Source organism: Saimiri boliviensis, chromosome 4 (assembly GCF_048565385.1).
Source record: "Saimiri boliviensis isolate mSaiBol1 chromosome 4, mSaiBol1.pri, whole genome shotgun sequence".
Classification (NCBI taxonomy): Eukaryota; Metazoa; Chordata; class Mammalia; order Primates; family Cebidae; genus Saimiri; species Saimiri boliviensis.
The window spans coordinates 145,330,192-145,352,271 of NC_133452.1; the positions used below are offsets into that span (position 1 = coordinate 145,330,192).

A 22,080-nucleotide genomic window follows, 5' to 3' on the forward strand; every position below is an offset into this window, starting at 1 on the left:
AGGTATGAAAAAATGTATGTCTTTGTAAAGGAGTTTTTTCTTTTTATATTTCTTGAGACAAGGTGTCTCTTCATTGCCCAGGCTGGAGTGCAGTGGCGCAGCCACAGCTCACTGCAGCCTCAACCTTTCAGCCTCAAGCAATCCACCCACCTTGGCCTCCTGAGTAACTGGGAGTACAGGTACACAGACCTAAACCCAGATAACTTTTGTAATTTTTGGTAGAGATGGGGGTCTCACTATGTTGCCCAGGCTGGTCTCGAACTCCTGGGCTCAAGCAATACTCCTGCCTCAGCCTCCCGAGTAGCTGGGATTACAGGCACACACCACCATGCCTGGCTTAATGTTAAAGGAGTTTTCAAACTGTCAGAGACACCTCATCTGATGGGGAGGGTGGAGAATGGGCAGGGCACCCTCCCTTTCCCCAGCAGAAATCAAGATAGCTCTAAACAAGAGTTTCTCAACCTCGCGATGGGTGATTCTTCATGGTGGGGGTTGTCCTGGGCACTGTGGGGTGTTTGAGCATCCCTAGTCTTACCCAGTAGATGCCAGGAGCAACCCTCTCCCTGTTGTGACTGCCAGGGCTGGGCCTTATACCAAGCTCCTCATGTATCACATTCTCAAATGCAGCAGGACCCGAGAAAATTTCAAGTGAATACAAATGAACACTTTAAAAAAATATTAAGAGTCATGCATTTATTTCAATATGCAAGAAAAAAGAGTACAGCAGAGTTTCACAGAGATTTTTGCTTAGGACTAGCCTAAGGTAGATCATGCCAGTTTAAGTTGAAAAGTTGTTAAATTCCAGAAAAATATGAAGAAATAGTATAAATGACACAAGAAGATAGCAAAAATTATAAAGGTGATGTCAGATGCCTGGGAGTTGGGAAACACTCAGAGTTGGTGTAATTTCCCTCCGTTTCCAGAGGAAGAAACTGAGGCTCCAGGGGAGTGACACCACTTGCCCTAGCTCACACAGAATTACGCAGGTAGATTTGATAACATTGTTCTTGAACAGTGATCAATATCCCTAATATTGATTGGGCATGGTGGCTCACGCCTGTAATCCTAGCACTTTGGGAGGCCGAGGTGCGAGGATCACTTAAGCCACGGCGTTTGAGATCAGCCTAAGCAGCATGGCAAAACCCTGTCTCTACAAAAAATACAAAAAATTAACCAGGCATGGTGGAGCATGCCTATTAATCCCAGTTATTTGGGAAGCTGAGGTGGGACGATTGGCTGAGCCCAGGGGGCAGAGGCTGCAGTGAGCCGAGAGATCTCACCACTGTACTCCAGCCTGGACAGAGTGAGACCCTGACTCAAATATATGTAAATATAAATCCCTAATATTACATTTGAGAATAACTATAATGCAACTTCTAGTACTTTTGGTAAATTATTTTTTTCTTTGAGACAGAGTTTTGCTCTGTCAACAGGCTGGAGTGTAGTGGTGCAATCTTGGCCCATTGCAACCTCCACCCCCACGGAGTTCAAGTGATTCCTCTTCCTCAACCTCCCAAGTAGCTGGGACTACAGGCATATGCCACCACATCCTGCTAATGTTTTGTATTTTAGTAGAAACGGAGTTTCTCCATGTTGGCCAGGATGGTCTCGATCTCCTGACCTCGTGATCCACCCACCTCAGCCGCCCAAAGTGCTAGGATTACAGGTGTGAGCCACTGCGCCCAGCCCTTTTTCTATATACAGATATAATGCTTAGATAGAATCCTTTTTCTATGCATATAAACATAATATTCTAATTTATATAATAAATACAATTAAAGGACCAACTTAATAATTAATACTTTTGGACACCTCTGTGGGATATCTCCAGGAGAGTCAATGTCTCTCCAGACAATACCTAACAATAGCTACCAGCTAACAAGAGACATTTTGATGTCCTTCAGGGCTGGATTTCACAACACACAATGGTGATATTTAGTAAGCATTTCCTAAAAATTAGAACAAATTCTAGGAAATGGAGGACAAACTGGAAAAACTCAGTACATTGGTAACAGCCAGTGACATGGGTCTAAAGGGAACAATACAAAGTTTAGTGCTGTAAATGAAGGCTTCTGATGTAACTCTATTTGGAAGTAGAGACTTAGGAACTTAGTATGCAAATTTATGCCAAAATATATGTAAATTTATGCCAAGCAAGCCGCAACCCCCAGGGTAGGGGAGTATACGTTTGTGCATACGTATATATTCTTTTTTAACCAGACTGAAATTCTGTTGTTTGTCATGGTTTCCTGGTATGTGGCCTCACCAGCATGCCTTTCACAGAGAGCTAAAAGCAATTCAAACATCAGCAAGATGCAGCATCTGAAGCCAGCGGTAGGGTCTGAGTGACCAGGAGACCACAGGCTGTTGGAGGTCTCAGAAACTCTGGACGAAGTCCCGGGCAGTGAAGCCTCTAATCTCAGAGACGAGTAACAAAGCAAGGTCGCAGAATCAATCAGCCGTGTCTGTGAGCTTCTTTAAATCAGGATGGATGCCTTCCATCTGTTTGTGGTTGGTTGTGGACCATTCTGGTGGAAGGAGAGAAGGGGATGAGATAAGCATTCAAGGTTCCGTGGCCTCCAAGAGTGGCGAAGGCCTCCAGATAGACTTGTTCTTCACTGAGATCGAGAGCAAGGTGATGTTGGGGCGGCGGGTATGGGTGGAACAGAGGTAGAGGCGAATATTTCTGTTTCTAGTTAACACTTTGTGTCTACTATATCGTTATAGAAAAAAAAAATGCAGACTTAAAACAGCCTAAACAAATTACGAGTGGGGAATCTGTAAAATGATACGACCCTGCGTGGCCTCTGGATAGTGTCCTGCTGTATTTCTCCATGTGACAAGTTATAAATAAAGCCCAAAGCTAACCATAAAACTTGGAGAAATAGTGGAGAGGAGAAAAGCTGCTGTTGGTCTTTAAAACCCACCCTTGCACACATGCAAAACAGATGAGTTCGGAGAGCCACAACTTAACATCATCTCTTCATGATGCAAATCTGAAAACAGCTTCCAGATGGAAGCCGCGATTCATAGCTTATCATGATATCAGGGAGCAGGCCTACTTCTGACCACATCCAAATGAACCACTGATCCACAAGGTCTATGCATGGGCAAGCTTGGCTTTTTCAGTTTGCCTGGAATATTCTTAGACCTGCCACTGTGGTTCCCGGGCTCTCCCCTGGGTATGTTGCTGAGATTACATTGACCAATACGGGGACCAGGCAGTGTTTGAGGCAGGCTCATGACAACCCCTAAGCTTCCTCAGTCCTGTGGCAACATCTCTCCTGTTCACCTTCCTCATTTTATTTCTTCCAGGCTGGCCAAATGGGACAGGCAGTGACATCAAAACATGACAGGGTCTCCCACGTGTTAGGTTTCCGCCCTCCCTCTCCAAGGCTGAACCTGCACAACCCTCTGTATGGTGGGAGCCTCGGCTGGTAAGCAGAGCTGAAAATTTAAGAGGGTGAGTGTTGAAAAGCATGTAAGTTAGGATTCGATTTGGTTGCAAGTGACAGAAAGGTCAAAATAATAGTGGCCTAAACAATACAAGCATTTATCGACCTTTCAAATAAAACCACACTGGAGGTAGACAGCCCATGGTTCATAGGAGGCTTCACAAAGGCTCATGGCCTCTTTCCCAGCTGGTTCTCTAATTTTTTTAGCACAGGGCCTCCAGAGCTCATCCAAGACAGCTGCTTAACTTCTGTTTCATTGCATCGTGTCCATGTTCCAGCCAGTGAGTACGGCAGATTGTTTTTCTAATGGTCTCCCAATGAGTCACACCTCCTGTGTCTCAACCCCTTTCAATGTCAATGACACGGTCTATTCTTCCATCAAGATGTGGGGTCTAGTTCCCCACCCTTGAATCCAGATTGGCCAGTAGAATTTGACAGAAGTGGCGATGTATAAATTACAGAGCCTAGTCCTTAAGCAATCTCGAAGCTTCCTCTCTCTCCCTCTTGAACCTCTAAGGCTGCCATGTTGCGATAAGGTGCATGTGGCCTTGGGAGAAGGAGACGCCTCGCAGAGAAGAACTGAGGCGCCCCCGCTGGCAGACACGTGGATGAGGCCATCTTAGATTCTATAGCAGCTGGGATATCAGGCAAGACTGGCATGAGAAACCTCCCCGAATCAGAAAAAGTAATAAATTGTACTGATTTTAGCCACTCATTGGACAAGTACAATTACTGGTACATAGCAATAGATAACTGAAAGCAAGGAACTAGCAGGAAAGAGAAAGACAAGACAAAAAGCACTTTCAGGCAGGTCTCCCCTTGTCTGTCATGTAACATGGCTGTTTACATCTTTTGGGCTACAGTCAGCTGCGAGGGAAATGCAGTCTTTCCCCTAGCAGCCTGGTGCCCAGTTATCACTGATGGCATGAGGGCTAAGGACGAGCTGATACTAGGATACACAGCTATCACTCTGAGAGAGCAGAAAGATTAGGAAACAACAAATATACAGAACTTTCCCATGAATAGCACAGACTTTAAGTTAGAAAGAGCTGTGACTGGGCGAGGTGGTTCATGCCTGTAATTCCAACACTTTGGGAGGCTAAGGCCGGTGGATCACCTGAACTCAGGAGTTCGAGACCAACCTGGTCAACATGGTGAAACCCTGTCTCTACTAAAAATGCAAAAATTAGCCAGACGTGGTGGTGCACTTCTGTAATTCTAGCTGCTTGGGAGGCTGAGGCAGGAGAATCCCTTGAACCCTGGAGGTGGAGATTGTGGTAAGCCAAGATCGCACCACTGTACTCCAGCCTGCAGAACAGAGTAAGACTTCATCTCAAGAAAAGAAAAGAAACAGCTGTAATCATCTTTTTCTTTCTTTTTTTACTTTTTAAACTTTTTAAAAATAGAGACAGGGTCCTGCTATGTTGCCCGGGCTATCCTTGAACTCCTGGCCTCAAGCAGTCCTCGCACTGCAGCCTCACACAGTGCTTGGATTACAGGAATGAGCTACTGTGCCTGACCTTTATCATTATTACATTATTATGATACTTTTTAATTTTTTAAACCTTTTTCCTCTTAAACTTGAATTTTTCCAGCTCACAGTAAGAGAAGGTAAATGAAAACACCTCCCAAAAATATCCTACACCTCTGAGACATAAAAGTAACTAAGATTTTCCAACCTGGGCCGGGCGCGAAGGCTCACGCCGCCTGTAATCCCAGCACTTTGGGTGGTTGAGGTGGGCGGATCACCTGAGGTCAGGAGTTCAAGACCAGCCTGACCAATATAGTGAAACTCCATCTTTAAAAAAAAAAAAAAAAAAGTAAAAAAAGAAAAAAAAAAGATTTTCCACCCTGAAGAAGGGAGGGTAGAAGAAAGACATAACTGACCAGTGGAGGTCAGAGCACTGATGATGGGACCAGCCTCCCCAGTCTGCAGTGGAAATCGCATGGGCACTTAAGTTACCCATAAGGAAGCATCTTTGTACTGTAGTCTGGTAGACTCTGAAATGGGACGACAAGTGATATTACTGGAATCCTTCTCTTGCTCATTTAAACTCTGATGAATTCTCAGCTGTCTTTAAGGGTTAGAGAGAGTGAACTGGAAGAACTCCAGAAGTCTCTTCAAGTCCTTCACTTCCATGAAATAGACAAGGCCTTTTGCTGTGTGTTTGTGCAGGACTCCCCCGTGCCTGGCACACTCCTGGGCCCTCTGGGGAATTACGAAAGAAGGATATGACAAAATACCTGCTCTCAAAGAGCTTATGATCTATAGAAAGCAATTTCTAAGCTGGGCATGGTGGCTCATGCCTGTACTCCCAGCACTTTGGGAGGCCGAGGCGGGCTGATCACCTGAGGTTGGGAGTTCAAGACCAGCCTGACCAACATGGAGAAACCCTGTCTCTACTAAAAATACAAAATTAGCTGGGCATGGTGGTGCTTGCCTGTAATCCCAGCTACTCAGGAGGCTGAGGCAGGAAAATCGGTTGAACCCAGGAGGTGGAGGTTGTGGTGAGCTGAGATCATGCCACTGCACTCCAGCCAGGGCACCAAGAGCAAAATAGAAAGAAATAAATAGAGAGAAAGAGAGAGAGAGAGAGAGAAAGAGAGAGAGAGAAAGAGAGAGGAGGGAGGGAGGGAGAGAAGGAAGGAAGGAAGGAAGGAAGGAAGGAAGGAAAGGAGGGAAGAGAAGAAGGAAGGAAGAAATTTCTATGGTCCCTCAGTACACAAGCCCCAGGAAGGTTCTGGGAGCTGCTGAGCAGTTTTCTCCAATTCTGCTGCATACCAGTGAGTGGTGATCAAGGGTGAGGCTCTCTCCTTTATTAAGAAATGCCAGCCAAGGCCAGGCACAGTGGCTCACGCCTGTAACCCCAGCACTACGAGAGGCCAAGGCAGAAGGATCGCTTGAGGCTGGCCTGGGCAGCATGGTGAGTCCTCATTTCTATTTTAAAAAAAAAAAAAAAAAAAGTTCTCAGCAGATATATGTAAATTTTAAGAACTTTTTTATCTTAAAAAGGGAAAATGAGAAAAAGAAAAAAAAAATAGAAATGGCTTCCCTCTTCATGATTCCTCTTTACTCTAATAATCTGGAAGATCTTCCAATTCACTGAGCACCCGCTAAGTTGGGTTCTTGAAGACTTTCCAGGGGGCACAGCCTGGTTAGACTTAAGAGAATCAACTCACAGATCCTCATCTTCCACAGGCATTCTTTCCTAAAGCAGTTGGACTGAGAAGGTGCCCTGGAGTTCCTTCGCGATAGCCTGTCACCCACTTTACACAAGAGAGGCCGTTTTTCTGCTCTCCCACGTCTGACCACAATTCATCATCCCATGACGGAGAAACTCCAGGGCTGCAAATAAAAGGGAAGTCCCCTTTGATGATAACAGCTCCCACCAACACACAGTGTTTTGGCGATTTCCCTGGCATTACACATTTGCTGATTTATTTGTTAAAGGAACACCCATGATTAAAACTGTGCATTTGGCTCATTTGGGGAATAGTCTGAATTCAGTTACATGATAGAGGGAAGTGAAAAACAGCTTTTCATCCACCAAGTCACCTCTTATTCTTCCTAAATGTGCATGTGTGTGTGTGTGTGTGTGTGTGTGTGTGTGTGACAGACAGAGGAAGGGAGGAAGAAAGAAAAATTATCACTCACGAGGGTTTGTTCTATGATAGCAAATTAAGGGAAACATTTATAAGAATTACTGAATGCTAAAAAAAAAAATATTTCCTCAGGTTTTTTTAAATAGAAGAAATTCTTTGCAGAATTTCTTTGCAGAATTTCCTGAAACTCATCTTTAGGAGGTGTCATTAGCTGCAAAGAAAAGCGCATTCAAATAAAGTCTGGTATTTATTGATACTGGTCATTTTTACCATAATGAATTTTGTCACAACTTCTAAAATTTTCAGGATACGTTAGCTAAGGCCCCAGATTAAAGATTCATGTGATTTCTTTCATATTTGATATGTTGCTGAATAAGAGTTATTAAATTATAACATTAAAACCTTACTCTGAGGCAGGCAGATCATTTGAGATCAGGAGACCAGCCTGACCAAAATGATGAAACCCCATCTCTACTAAAACTGAAAAATAATTAGCCGGGCATGGTGGTGTATGCCTGTAGTCCCAGCTACGCAGGAGGCTGAGGCAGAAGAATCACTTGAACCTAGGAGGCGGAGGTTGCAGTGAGCTGAGATCAGAGATCATGCCACTGCACTGCAGCACTCCAGCCCAGGCGACAGAGTGAGACTCCATCTCAAAAAAAAAAAAAAAAAAAAAAACCTTATTCCACTTAGAGTTACCCTTTATCTTACTTTATTCCCTAACGTCGCTGATATTTTTCCAGTCTTTCTGCAAATACAAGCAAATATGGATACAGATGCTATTTCCTTACACAAAATATAACCAACTATATATACTGAATGTTTTTTGCTTTTGTCTCTTAATAGTATTTTCTGGAAAGCTTGCCGGGTCTGTGCACAGACAGCAGCCCTGCTCCTTTGCTCTGCTGTATAGTATTCACGTTGGGGATGTTCACGGATTACCCAGTCCTCTAAAGACAACACTTGGGGTGTTTCCAGGCTTCTGCTACTACAGGCGATGCTGCCATGAATAACTGCTCACTTACATCCTTCCATACATGTGCAGACGCCTCTGGAGGATCAGTTCCCAGAAGCGCCACCCCACCTTTCCTTGCTGGCAAACTCTTAATCACCCACTGACACCCATGGCTCAGAGAGCCAAACATGAGAAGAGGCATGTCCAGAGAGGCACAGGAGTGCAGCTGCATCTGCCTTCTTCACTCAACTGTGAGCATCTAAGAGTCTGGAGCCCTCCTTATCCAACTTTGTATTCCCATGAATAACTCACTAAATAAACAAATGAACAGACAGCGTTCAAACATAGGCTTCTTAAGAAACTGAGAAAGACAACCTCTAAACAGAGAAGTGCACTCTCTAAGTACTGATTACTGCTTACTACTAGGAAGTTTATATTGCTATACAATCTAAGAACTAATAACCAGAACAGGGAGGTTACTCACAACACGCAGCAAACCCCAAAGGCCCACGCTTCTAGACACAGGTCATTCCTCAGCCCCATGCCTTACAGCAGATTGTCTTAAGAAAATACCTTGGCTGCCTATGCATAAACTGCATTTTCACTACACGGCTTCTTTTTGTGTTCTGGGACATTAATGGAAGTCATCAAATGAACGAAATAAGGGAAAACATATTTGGTACATCTCCATAGTTTTGGAGAGGCAGAGTATGAGGAAACAAAAGTGTAATTGGTTGGTCAGGGGGCGTGGTGGCTCACGCCTATAATCCCAGCACTTCGGGAGGCTGAGGTGGGTGGATCCCTTGAAGTCAGGAGTTTGAGACCATCCTGGCCAACAAGGTGAAACCCCATCTCTACTAAAAATACAAAAATTAGCTGGGTGTGGTGGCATGCACCTGTAATCTCAGCTACTCAGGAGCCTGAGGCGGGAGAATCTCTTGAACCTGGGAGGCAGAGGTTACAGTGATCCGAGATAGCACCACTGCACTCCAGCCTGGCAAAATAGTGAGACTTCATCTCAAAAAAAAGAGAAAGAGAGAAAGAGAGAAAGAGAGAGAGAAGTACAAGTTTATATAACTTTCATAATAAAGGTCAGCAGTCCGGGTTGCAATACTGGCTAAGATCATCAAGAACCCAGACTTATCAACACAGAGCTTCTACCTCATGGCCCAAAATGGCTACTGAGCTCCAGCTACCACATCCACATTCTAGCCTGCACCAAGTGGGAAGCAGAAATAAGGGCACACCTCCTCTCTTTAATATTACTTCCCGGAAGTTGAATATGATACTTCTACTTTTCGTCAATTAGCCACAGCTTTCCCCTTGACCATGCCTAGTTCCAACGGAGACTAGGGGAAGAAGCTTTTGCCCTTGGAAGGCATGCTAAAAATGTGGGTTATCACGACTGAGGAAGCAGTGAAGAACGGATATTAAGGAGTAACTTGCAGAGTCTGCCACACAGTGATTGAGGAGATGCATTCTCGGAGCCCCACTGTGAAAAAGCATTTTGAAGGACTCTAGCAAAACTGTTTATCTGATGCTTAAGTCAGTTCCACAGCATTCCTCCCAACCGACTGTCTTCCCCTCCCCACTAAAAAAAGAGAGAGGCTTGAAGCAACCCATCTGATGTCTGGACAATGCTTCCATCAGTTGAACTGATATCCAAATGGCCCTTAGGGCCATTCACATTAACTCTCAAATCTAAGTTCTCTCAGACCTAATAATTCAGAACTAATAATGTCTGGAGACAGTTATCAATTCCCACCCCGAGACTCCTCTTCTCCAAGCTGATAACCCACTGTGCTCTCAAATACCTGTCCCTGTCATTCTCCCAGTGTGCTCACCGCTCTCTGGAGGTGTCCTACTTGCAATCCTGGGAGTGGCTTTACACAGAGGCGGCTTACGGCTCTCAGGTAAGACACATCTATTCATCTACATCTATCACGGCTTCTCCGAGAGCTTTCAGACTTCTGACAGTTGCTTCACACTTTTCATTCATAAAGTATTTGACACCTACCAAAGCTACGAATCCCCCCTGGGGGGCCTGACATGTCCCTATCTTACCTTCTCCCGGTGATGGAGCCTGACGGGGCCTCTTGGCTCGAACCTATAAAGATAGTTGTAAATCCTGAGTCCATCCATCAACAAACCCTCTGTCCCTCCTACCACCTTCTGCAATTTTGGTAATAACTCTATGACTTCATCCAGCAGAAGATTGCGCAGGGCAGGGTCACCCCTGAAATCTTCCCTACGGGTGACATTGATTCATTAAGCAGCCGCTCTGTGGCAACAGTGAAAACTGGTTTGGATGTGTGTTGCTGCCATAGTGACATCCAAGCAAGCAGTTAAGAACCCCGAGGCCTTAGCTGTTGGCAGCATCTTCCACCAGAGCTTTCCTTCCACAGTGAGAAGATTCCCAGAGCCCTTGGGAGCCGGGATCTGGCGGTTGGGAGACAGCAGTCCTTCACATACTTATTCATTCATTCATTGGTCCTTCCTTAAACAGATATTGAGGTCTTCTACAAGCTAGATGTGCTGCGTCCTGAAAATAAAAGTCAGTAAGACACAATGCCTGCCCTCAAGGAGTTTGTCTAATGGAGAATAAGACTGCAGACAGAAGGGCTCTATGAAAAACTCCAGACTCCCCTGCTCAGTACTCTGCAATGGCTCCCATGCTCCTGAGGAGTAAAGATCAGGGTCCTTCCCACAGCCCCGTGGACCTGGCCGCTGCATAGCGCCTGCCGTCCTCCTGCTGCTTTCCTCCTTTCCTCCTCTCCAGCCACGCTGGCCTCATTTTCAAACACACCAGAAGGCTCCTGCCTTCTGGACTTTGTACCATACCTTTGTTTGCCAAGATCTTCTTCCCCACCGAGCTACCTACGTGGCTCACTCCCTCCCATCCCGCAAGTCCTTCCCCGAAAGATGCCTTCTCAGGGAGGCCTTGTCTAGCCACCCCATCTAAAATGTCAACACCCCCAGTATTTCATATCCTCTTCCTGATTCATTTCTTCTTCTCAAGACATCTTCCTCTCTACTATTCTCTATCCTACTTCCTAATCTTGCTTCACTTCTGTCTCTGCCCACCAGCCATGCAAGCATCTGAGAGCAGCAGGGAGCTTTGGATTCTTTTGGTTTGGTTTTGTGTTTTGTACTTAGAGCAATTCGATTCGTGACTAGGCTGGGCACGGTGGCTCACGCCTGTAATCCTAGCACTTTGGGAGGCCGAGGTAGGTGGATCACCTGAGGTCAGGAGTTCAAGACCAGCCTGACCATCATGGTGAAACCCCATCTTTGAAAATATATATATATATATATAAATTAAAAAAAAAAAAAAAGATCAGTGACTAATGCAGTATATAGGAGAGGGAGAAATGAGAAAGGAAGAAAGGAAGGAAATGAAATTTTCAGTATAACCCAATATGTCCTGTAATGGAAGAAGAATTCAGCATCATGGAAGCACACAGAAAAGCCTCCTAGCCCAGCTTTGGAAAATCAAGAGGCTTTCCTGAGAACTGTAGGATGAGTCAGAGTCGGCCAGGTAAGGAACAGAGAAAGGTAATTCCAGGAAGAGGAAGCAGCACACGCCAGTGCCCACACCTGCAGGGATACCCAGGTGCCATGGGAACTCGGTGCTTGGAAGCCGCATGCAGCCATGGCAGTGGCAAAAGGAGGGCTGGGGCTGAGTGGAAGAATGCTGCAGACCATGAGAAGGTGTTTGGAATCCATCCGGAGAGCACAAGGAGCCAGTGGGGCAAGTGGCCGAGTGCCATAACCAGATTTTCCCTTTACAAAGGCCAGAGGGAGGAAAATGGATGGGAGGAGAACAAGACTGAAGACACAGACGTCAGTTGGGCAGATGCTTGGCTCACTCCACCGAAAGAGGTTAATGGATGAATTAGGGCAGAAGTCGGCAAGTATTTTCTGTAAAGGGCCAGATAGTAAATATCTGGGGCATATTCAACTCTGTGTTTTTATCAAGAAAGCATGGGCCAGAGCAGTGGAGCAGGCCTGTAATCCCAACAATTTGGGAGGCTGAAGTAGGAGGATCACTTGAGCCCAGGAGTTCAAGACCAGCCTGGGCAACAGAGCAAGACCCCCATCTCTACCAAAAAATTAAAACGATCCCAGCACTTTGGGAGGCTGAGGCAGGAAGATCACAAGATCAGAAGTTTGAGACCATCCTGACCAACATGGTGAAATCCCGTCTCTACTAAAAATGCAAAAGTTAGGCATGGTGGCGCACGCCTGTAATCCCAGCTACTCAGGCGGCTGAGGTAATTGCTTGAACCTGTAAGGCAGAGACTGCAGTGAGCTGAGATCACGCCACTGCACTCCAGCTTGGTCGGCAGAGTGAGACTCCAACTCAAAAAAAAAAAAAAAATTAAAAACTAGCTATGTGTGGTAGTACGTGCCTGTGGTCTCAACTACTCAGGAGGCTGAGGTGGGAGGATGGCTTGATCCCAGGAGTGTGAGGCTGCAGTGAGCTGTGGTTGCTCCACTACACTCCAGCCTGGGCAACAGAGTGAGACCCTGTACCAAAAAGAAAAGAAAACAATAAAGAAATCACCCATGGGCTGGGCACGGTGGCTCACGCCTATAATCCCAACACTTTGGGAGGCTGAAGCAGTGGATCACTTGAACCCAGGAGTTTGAGACCAGCCTTGGAAACACGGTGAGACACGATCTCTACAAAAAATAAAAAATATTAGCTGGGCATGGTGATATGTGCCTGTAGTCCCACCTACTCAGGAAGCTGAGGTGGGAGGATCGCTTGAGACCAGGATATTGAAGCATCAGTGAGCTAAGATCACACCACTGCATTCCAGCCTGGATGACAGAGAGACACCCTATCTCAAAAAAGAAATCAGCTATGCATGGTATACAAATGAATGAACATGGCCCTCTTCCAATAAAACTTTATTTACAATCCAGTCAGCAGACAGACCAGGCCTGAGAGTCATAGCTCACTGGCTCCTGAATTAAGGAGTAATAGAAATAAATGTATTAGAAGAACGTTTAAGAGCTACAACTAGTAGAACTTGGTGATTAATTGGCTTTGGGAAGCAGTCAAGGAGGTATCAGGGGCTGAAACAATCAGCACCCATGCCCATGAGTAGAGGCTGACCATGAGTCACTCAGAGAATCGCTGTATCTTCCTATTTCCAAGAAATTAGTGAAAAGTTGTGCAACTTTCATAGTTTAGTGTTAAAAAAAGTTATCCTATATATGCAATGAAATTTTCATAATGCATAAGAGGGTGCACAATAAAATCTCAATTTTCTTTTCCCTTGACTCCCTGCTTCCCGGTTCTCCTGCTTGCCACCATGCCACATCTATGTGCGGCCTCCAAGGGCACCAGGTTTCCACGGCATCCACCTTTCCCCCAGGTGCAGGGGTGTGTATGGGCGCTTCCTCTTCCTGGAATTGCCTTTCTCTCTACCCCTTACCTGGCTGACTCTAATTCCTGTGTTCCAGGGAAGAATGGCCTAAATTGCAATGAAGGAGAGAAAAGGATCCCCCTGGGGCTCTTCTGCCCAGGTGGGTCTAGGACCTGCCTTGAATTACAGGGATGACACCCCTCTAGGCCTGAGAGTTGCTGAGCAGCACTGTTAGTGTTTTCCTGCCCAGAAATGTCTCCCTTCTCTACCCTCCTCTGCCAGGTCTTCTGCAAGGCACCCTGTGCCTTTTCTTTTCACCTGACTCCTCCCCAGGTCAGATAAAACTGGGAGCAGGAGGCTCCTCAAGCCCTACTGAGAATCAGAAAATACCAGGGTACGAGTGGGTGCAGTTGCCAAACGATGCCTGGAGGTGAGAGCAGTGAGGCCAGGACACAGGGGCCGATCTCGGGAGGGAGAAGGGCCAAATTCTCTAGCAGTGTGCATCAGACACTGAGGATAAAATAATAAGAAAATAGGCCAGACGTGGTGCCTCATGCCTATAATCCCAGCACTTTGGGAGGCCAATGCAGGCAGATCATTTGACTTTGGGAGTTCAAGTCCAGCCTGGTCAACATGATGAAACCCCATCTCTACTAAAAATAAAAATAAAAAATAAAAAATAAATTAGCTGGGTGTGGTGGCATGCACCTGTAGTCCCTGCTACTTGGGAAGCTGAGGCAGAAGAATTGCTTGAACCCGGGAAGCAGAGGTTGTAGTAAGCTGAAATGACGCCACTGCACTCCAGCCTGGGCAACAGAACGAGACTCAATCTCAAAAAAAAAAAATAATAATAATAATAATAATAAAATAAACTATAAAATAAATAGGCCAGGCATGGTGGCTGACACTTGTCATCCCAGCACTTTGGGAGCCTGAGGCAGGAGGATCACTTGAACCCAGGAGTTCATGACCAGGCAGCCTGGGTGACAGAGCGAGACCCCATCTTTAAAATAACATTAAATTAAATGAAAAAAAAAAAAAAAAAAAAAAAAAAAAACAGAATAAAATTTAAAAATTAAATGAAATAAAACGCCAAGGGGCCAGCCATGGGCCTCAGCGTGTGAGGCAAGCAGGCAGGAGAGTGGCCGAAAGAGGGACTGCTCCTCCTGAGCACAGTGTCCAGAAGTGGCTCCTTGTCAACAGTTGTAAAGGTCACATGCTGACGTGACAGTTGCTGAGGCCGTGATGCAAACCCACGTAGGAAGCATTGTGCAAGGAGGCTCTGGAGACCCGCGGGCTCCTGGGCAGAGGGTTGCTTCTGTGTGGGCGGACCCCTCGCCACACCTGGCCAGGAGCCTCCCCCAGCCCCGTGACCCTTGGGTCAGCTCCCCACACAAACAGTAAGTCAGCATGCAATTCAAAATGTAAATGTGCACTAGAGCGTTTAGAATATATCAACTGAAGGAGTAAAACCAGACCGTCTGCTTGTCTTGGATTCATTTTGTGCTGTACAAGGCTCAAAAGGAACCCGGATTCTGGCTGAAGAGGCCTTTTATGGGAGGTCCTGCCTTGAAGGCGACAGGTTGAGATCTATTGCAAACCCTTGGTGGCCTCACCCACCCGTGCCCTCTGCAGCTTCTTCCCCCTCCATGCTCCAGCCTGGCAGCGAGCAGGCCCGGGGCGACTTCATGTGCACACTGGCTCCAGGAGGGACGGCCAGATGCTTCCTGCACCAGCAGGCCCGCTCCGAGGCTGCAGCCCAGAAGCCAATCCAGGCAGGCAGGCCTTCTTCTCAACATCTCAGGAAACAGAACTTACACATTACCCCTACCACACACACACAATACCTGGAACACTTCTGGCTTAAATGCCACGCCCATCTGTGTCTGTGTCTACGCTGTTTGGGATTGACTGATAAGACCTCGAATGTGCTTCCACCAAGAGCTCCTTTGGCAGACTTATCATGTCACACCACTCCCGGGCCTGTGTGCATTTTAGAATGTGGCATCCTAGAGGTGACAGTGTCCTGTCCCAGTGTTTGTTCTTTGTTTATTTGTTTGAACTCTATGTGCTTCCTTTTGGCTTTCAGTAACACACCAGAGCTCAGGGGACAGGAAGAGAACTGTCCCCGGATGATGAACAGGGACAGCCACCCCCATCTTCCCCTCCTCCACCCCAGGCCATGTGCTTCCCATTGACACAGGGGCGCATCTGGAATGGGCTGTGTTCCTGGTGTTGACTATAGCCGTGGGCCTCTGAGAAGCTAGAGCAATGTTGATGGGGACAGCTTCAGGGTCACCGGGCCCAGCTGGAACGAACTCCAGGCTGACCTCAAAGCGAAGTCCAGCATCAAGATGCAGTCCTGGGGCATGAAGACCGCAAGGCCTGAGAGCCCACAGATGGAGGACGCTGGGCCGCCTCATGGGGCTCCTTCAGCAAAACAGGAAAACAGGCCAAGGCCAGCACCAGGCTGCTGTCTGAAGATGGGAGGGGCGGGGGCCAGGCCTGGCTCCGGCACACAGTTCGCGGCAAACTCCAGCCTGTCATATGCAGACGCAACTGGAGCTTCACACACCCTGATACCTCCAATACATAACTCCTTACCACGCCCTAAACAAACCTCGTCCACAGAGCCAGTTCGCCCCTATTTGAATCAGCTGTGTGGCCATGTGCCTGTCACTCGGTCTCTTTGTCCTCCATTTCTACAACGTAAAACAGGAAGGGAAAGTCCTAGCCGTCACGCTAGCTGTAAAGCCCACGGGACAGCGGCCACATGCAGGAGAGCTGGCCACTGTCAGCCATGGCTTTGGAGACTCCCTTGGCCTTGAACGAGAAAAGAGCTCACGCACCCAAATGCGGCAGCTTCTTTCCTGTTCTTCTTGGAAGGAAACACTCTTTATATAAAAGGAAGGGAAAAAGAACTCAAGACATTTTCTTCTTTCCTTCTAGAACCACTTCTAGAAGCCCAGGTAGGGTCTCTAATTTAGAATTAGCATATCGATAGTCTCTCTAAACCAATGCTTCTATTAAAGCAGAGTAAATGGGAAGAGAAATTCCATGGCCTGCGTCTAGCTTGTCACTGCAAAGTGATTCGCACAAACACACTCTCACGCCTACACACACATGCACCACTGATTGAAGCATTGCTGCTAAACTGATGAGACACCACTCTATAACCTCTGGTTTTTAATTAAGTGCAAAAAGCCAACTAATCTATGCCATAAACTTAAGTACAAGTGTAGTTAAAAGCATTGATGCCACAAAAGACCAGGTCACAGACTGACTGGGGGCCACTCTCAACTTGTAAGCCTCTTGCCTCACTCCTCAGGCAGCTATCAGTCCTAAAAAATGTCCCATGTGCATCGTCCACTCATTAATACTGACTAAGCAGTCAAATATACTGCCATACTGTGTGAGACTCCAAAAGCCACAAGGATGTATTCGCCTTTAGAGCATTAACATGAAATGTAATTAAGAAGAACACCTTAAAAGGAAGAAAATTTAGACACGTGCTACAACATAAATGGATCTTGAGAACGCTACGCTAAGATAAGCCAGACACAAAAGGACAGATACTGAATGATTCTGCTTACAAGAGATACCTAGAGTCATTAAAGTCACAGAAACAAAGTAGAAGGTTGGTCACCAGGGGCTGGAAGGAAACGCAGCCATCACTCACGGCTGCCATCCCAGCCACTCGGGAGGCTGAGGCGGGAGGATCGCTTAAGCACAGGTCAAGGCTGCAGTGAGCTAGGAGCGTGCCACTGTACTTCCACCAGTAAGACTCTGTCTCTAAAAAACAAACTGCTACACTGTACATTTTTAAATGGTTAAGATAGTAAGTGGGTTTTATTTTATTTTATTTTTGAGTCGGAGTCTCACTCAGCCTGGAGTGCAGCAGCACAATCTCAGCTTACTACAATCTCCACCTCCCAGGTTCAACCGATTCTCCTGCCTCAGCCTCCCAAGTAGCTGGGCTTAGAGGTGCCCGCCACCACACTCGGCTGATTTTTCTATTTTTAGTAGAGACAGGTTTTTGCTATGTTGGCCAGGCTGGTCTCGAACTCCTGAGTTAAGGTGATCTGCCCGCCTCGGCCTCCCAAAGTGCTGGGAGTTCAGGTGTGAGCCACTACGCCCAGCCAGTAAGATTTACGTTACATGCACTTTGCCACCATTTTTAAAAGAGAAAATAAATTAGAACAAATAATCCCGTGAAGTTAAGAGGTAAGCAGTTCAGCATGGACCAGGAGATCCTGGGAGTTGTGGAAGTCAGGGAAGGCTCCCTGGAAGAGGAAGAGTTCATGTGGCTGTCTGTCCACACCCCTGGTAATAAGCCAGGAAGAACTATCTACCAAAGTGTGAAGGCTGTCCTTAAACCCAATGATGTCTATGGGAATCCAGGGCCAAGCCTCAACTATCAAGGAAGCTGCATCACCAAGGCTTGTGTATTACCAAGGTATAGCATGATATGGTCAGCGTAATCACGTGACCCATATTCTGGGACCAGGCTGAGAGTGAAGTGCACTGTTGATAACTACCATGGACAACAACATGTGATCTCCTGGGATATACCAGGAACAGCCTAGGCTTGGGATTCAGGCAGACCTGGTTTCAAATCCTAGCTTAGGCACATACGTGGGCAAACTGCTTTCTGCCTCCGAGCCTCAGTTTCCCCACCTGTAACATTTCTATCTCATGAGGTTATCATAAGTAACAAATCAGATGAGAAAACTCCCAGTCCAGGGCCTGACAAGTCCTAAATATTACAAGCCCGTAATCTTTTATTTGCAATTCTGGGAAACGGGGGTTCAGAGAGAGGAAAATTGAGGTTTCATTGTGCACCATCTTATGTGTTGTGAATTTTTTACCCTACTTATAAATGTTTTAAGATTAAACTAAAAAGTGCCCCCCACCCGACAAGGAAGCAGAGCCACAGGAGTCTTTAAGTTATACTGGGAGAGCTGGGTCCTGCCCCACCGCTAATGCAATTCACACAGGCAGGTCCAGGGCTTCTCCAGCTTTCAGGCTCCTCATGTGTACCACGGAGGTGCCCTCAGAGATTCCAACCACAGATCAGTTGGGAAAACAGTGCCCTGTCTGGGTCTTCAACAGAAGGGATATAACGTGGGGAACTGGTTGCAAAGACGTTGGAGGAGCTGAAAGTCCAATAGGGGTAGGGAAGCAACCTAGAAAGAAGCAACAGGAAGAAGTTGAGAAGTTTCTACCCACCCTGAGATTAGAAAGGGAACGTTATCTGCACCCAAATCCTGTACTGTCTGGTAGGAATTGGAAGGATGGAGGGAAGGGCCACCCAGCCGCGGAGGATCAGTGTTTGGGACCCTGACCAGGCTGCAGAGAGCCAGAGAATTGCCCTGGCATCTCCCCTCCCCTAGCCCTTCAGTTTTTTTTGTTTGTTTGTTTTTTGGTGGTTTTTCTGTTTGTTTTTGAAACAGAGTCTTGCTCTGTCACCCAGGCTGGAGTGCAGTGGCGCAATCTCGGCTCACTGCAACCTCCCCCTCCCGGGTTCAAGCGATTTTCTTGCCTCAGCCTCCTGAGTAGCTGGGATTACAGGCACCCACCACCACACCCGGTTAATTTGTGCATTTTTAGTAAAGACAGGGTTTCACCCTATTAGCCAGGCTGGTCTCGAACTCCTGGCCTCATGATCTGCCCGCCTGGGCTTCCCTAGGGGCTGGGATTACAGGTGGGAGCCACCAAGCCCGGCCCACCCTTCAGTTTATCCTCACTGACTCCCTGAGGCCAGCCAGAAGCCAGGAGCAAGGGCTCCTGGGACATGTAGTTCACAGAAGACAGCACTGCAGTCCAAAGCGGAGCGCCGCCTCCGGGAAACGCACCGCTGCAGTGCGGCTGCGCAGCTGGGGTGGCTGCTCGCTCAGAAGGGATTTTTCCACTTTTGCTTGGCATTTCTGTTTTAGATGCCCCCTATGCAAACCAATTGAATTCAAAGTTTCACAGGATGGAAACTTTTTAATTAGCCTGGAAATCTCACACTTGGGGCCCGTCCATCACTTCTGAATCCCCCAAGCAGATTTGTGTCCTCTGACTCCCCTCGCCAGACTGAGCGACTCATGGCTCCCACCTGCTCTGCAAGGCAGACTGTGCTAGGCAGGTGTGAGGTGCTGGGAACACAGAGAGCTGGATTCCACCTGGCCGCTGGGGGCGGAGGCAGCGGCACAACGGGTTTCCACACCACCTGGAGGGCAGGCACATTGCTTCCTCCAACAGGGCTGGGCTTCCAGGTACAGAGACCAGAGGTCACTGTGGTCCAATGGGCTGAGCCATAATTAGGAACTCAGTTGTTCTTCGTTCAAATCCAGCTGAGGCATCCAACCTTGTGTGACCTTGAACCAAACACAATTCTTAGGATGCAACCTGCTTTACAAGATGAGAAAGACACGAGTAAGAATGTCAGCAGACTCTGGAAGGTAAACAGACAATCCTGATAATGCCCTGCACTCACACCATGCCCTTCCTCTGAGGCGGGCTCTTAAGTGCCATCTGGCTTGTCCTTGAAATCATCCTTGGGAAGGCAGGGAGAGGAAGGACCATTATCTCCATCTTACAGAACCAGGCACTGAAAACAAACAATGACCCACACAGTGGGTCATGCTGGCGTTACACTCAAGGCTGCATCAGTGTTGGCCCTGACCCGTTTCTTCTACCCCGTGGAGGACCAGTTATCTGCTCAGCCCAGGGGCCCCCGTGACTCGAGGAAGGTCTGGAGGGAGACACTCTGCTTTTAGGTCTAAAAAGGGGAGAGGAAATAAGAGACGAGGGGCAAAGGAGAAAGGGAAGGGAAGGGAGGAACGCAGAGATAAAGATGGGACGTGGAAGGGGCAGGGTGGGCACTAACAGGTTGCCAGGACTCCTAATGACAGCATGTGTGAGAACTCGGCTTGGCAAACTCGGTTTACCAGCCTTAAAGGCTTTGATGCCCTTCCATCATCACCCAGCATTACTGGAAATTCACTAGGGTTATACATCCAGAAGAATACAGAGCCACTCCCCTTCATTTCTGAGCAGGGGTAGCTCCCGTATCCGCCAGCCTTTTTCCTCCCCTCAGGGCCCAGTTTACGACAGACACTCGAATGTTTTGTTCCCTGTTGTAAGGTGCTATTGTGTAAGGTGGGAGAACAGATACTCCTGTGGGTGTGCTAGAGCTGAAACGCCTTTATCTAAATCTGAGCAGCGGGTGCTTTCACACACAGGGAGAGCGGTTTCTGTTATCTTCCTGTAGGGCTGCGAGAGTCCTTGCCTTTCCACCCACAGCAACAGATCTGGGCCCCTGTCGAAGGCAAGCCCTCACCGCACTTGGGCAGCTGTCATTTACCAGGCACGTCAAGGGTTGGGAAAGCCGTGACTAACGAGCCTAGCTTGTGCAAGACTCATCCTCTTGCCTCTCTCTCTCACCATCACATTCCCAGCCGCACTAAGGAGGAGGACTCTGGCCAAGTCTTTGGCAGCCCCTCTTGCTGAAACATCGTAACTCTTACCCCTGAATCGGAAGGTGCACACAAACTCCGCTTTTGCTAGTTTGCAGCCCCAGCGGTGATCCAGAAAGTAGACCTTCATAACAGAAAAGCTTCGTGGACTACAGGCAGAGCTGTCACACGGCATCCAGGCCGTAATTCTGACTGTCCCCTGTAAATCGGGAAACACTCCTCAGCCTGCCCACCTTGCTGTTTGCCACCACGGAAAGGCACTGGAGTCGCTCACCTATGTTGTTACAGATAAACCACAGGCCACACTTGCAGCACTCTTCTCGGGCCGTGAAGGGGAAATGACATTTATTCCTTGATTAATGTTGTCTCTCTCTGTCCCCGGAGTCAGTAAACAAACAAGCTGTCCTTGGAGCAAGCAAGCGCCTCCCTTTCGGCATGTCCCCCTCTCTGAGCGACAGCTCTGCGGTGAAGCCAATAGCCGTCCCTCAGCCGTGTACAGGACACGCATTCTTGGACCTCAGAGTCCTGCTGTAGCATTTTGAGGACGCCAAGTTATTGATGGGGACAGGTGCTCCTAATTCAGCATAACCCACCCAAGCCATATTTCACTTTTTCTGGAAACCTCTTGATTTAGGAATGAAAGCCCCTGGCTCCTCCTGGGCTGGTCTGGCCAGTAAACATCTCAGCCTGAGTTTGCTGAGGTGGGTTGCTAAATTTAATTGCCAGTTTCCACACCATGTGATGGTGTGTGACAGGCCAGCTCACCCTGTGAGTTAGCCAAGGGGTTTTAAATAAATGCTTTCTGACGGAAAGGATGATAAAGATTCCTGTTATTCACCAGTGAGCCTGGAGACCGAGCTGGTCCGGTTTTTACAACTGAGTCACAGCAGTGTTAATCTCATGAGCCCTGTCACTACTTCCCACTGTGGCTTGACTAGGACAGCCTTAAGGGGCCTGCAGAAAGCTCCAGCCGGGTAGTCAGGAGACCTTTGCCAGCCCGGTCTGTCCAAGGTTGCTGTGACCTTGGAAGGCAAATAGCTCTGTGGGCCAGCGTCAGCCTCTGTGTCTGCAAAGAGGCGTGCTTAGCAGGTAACGCTTGTAGCTTTCAGGAAGCACACTGCAGATATGCGAAGGCATTGCTGTTGGTGAAACATCCGCAGAACACCAGGCAACAAGCCACTGAAAGCAGCATTTTTCTTGCTCCTATCCTTTAAAATACCAATGGA

The 22,080-nt window shown here is 47.5% G+C and overlaps 1 long non-coding RNA gene across 3 annotated transcripts; it reads right to left on the bottom strand.

Annotated features, from left to right (window-relative positions):
- Positions 1–690: 690 nt before the first annotated feature.
- LOC141584390 (uncharacterized) lies at positions 691–21,514 on the bottom strand. 3 transcript variants are annotated; one of them, XR_012517430.1, is made up of 3 exons: positions 20,906–21,514; positions 19,492–19,784; positions 691–2,528 (listed from the first exon to the last, which is right to left on the bottom strand). It is a non-coding gene; the product is annotated as an uncharacterized LOC141584390 (long non-coding RNA). The 3 variants fall into 3 exon arrangements; XR_012517429.1 differs by lacking the exon at positions 691–2,528 and adding an exon at positions 14,495–18,577; XR_012517431.1 differs by lacking the exon at positions 691–2,528 and adding an exon at positions 14,495–18,577 and having other exon boundaries at positions 19,492–19,787.
- Between the last annotated feature and the right edge of the window lie 566 nt (positions 21,515–22,080).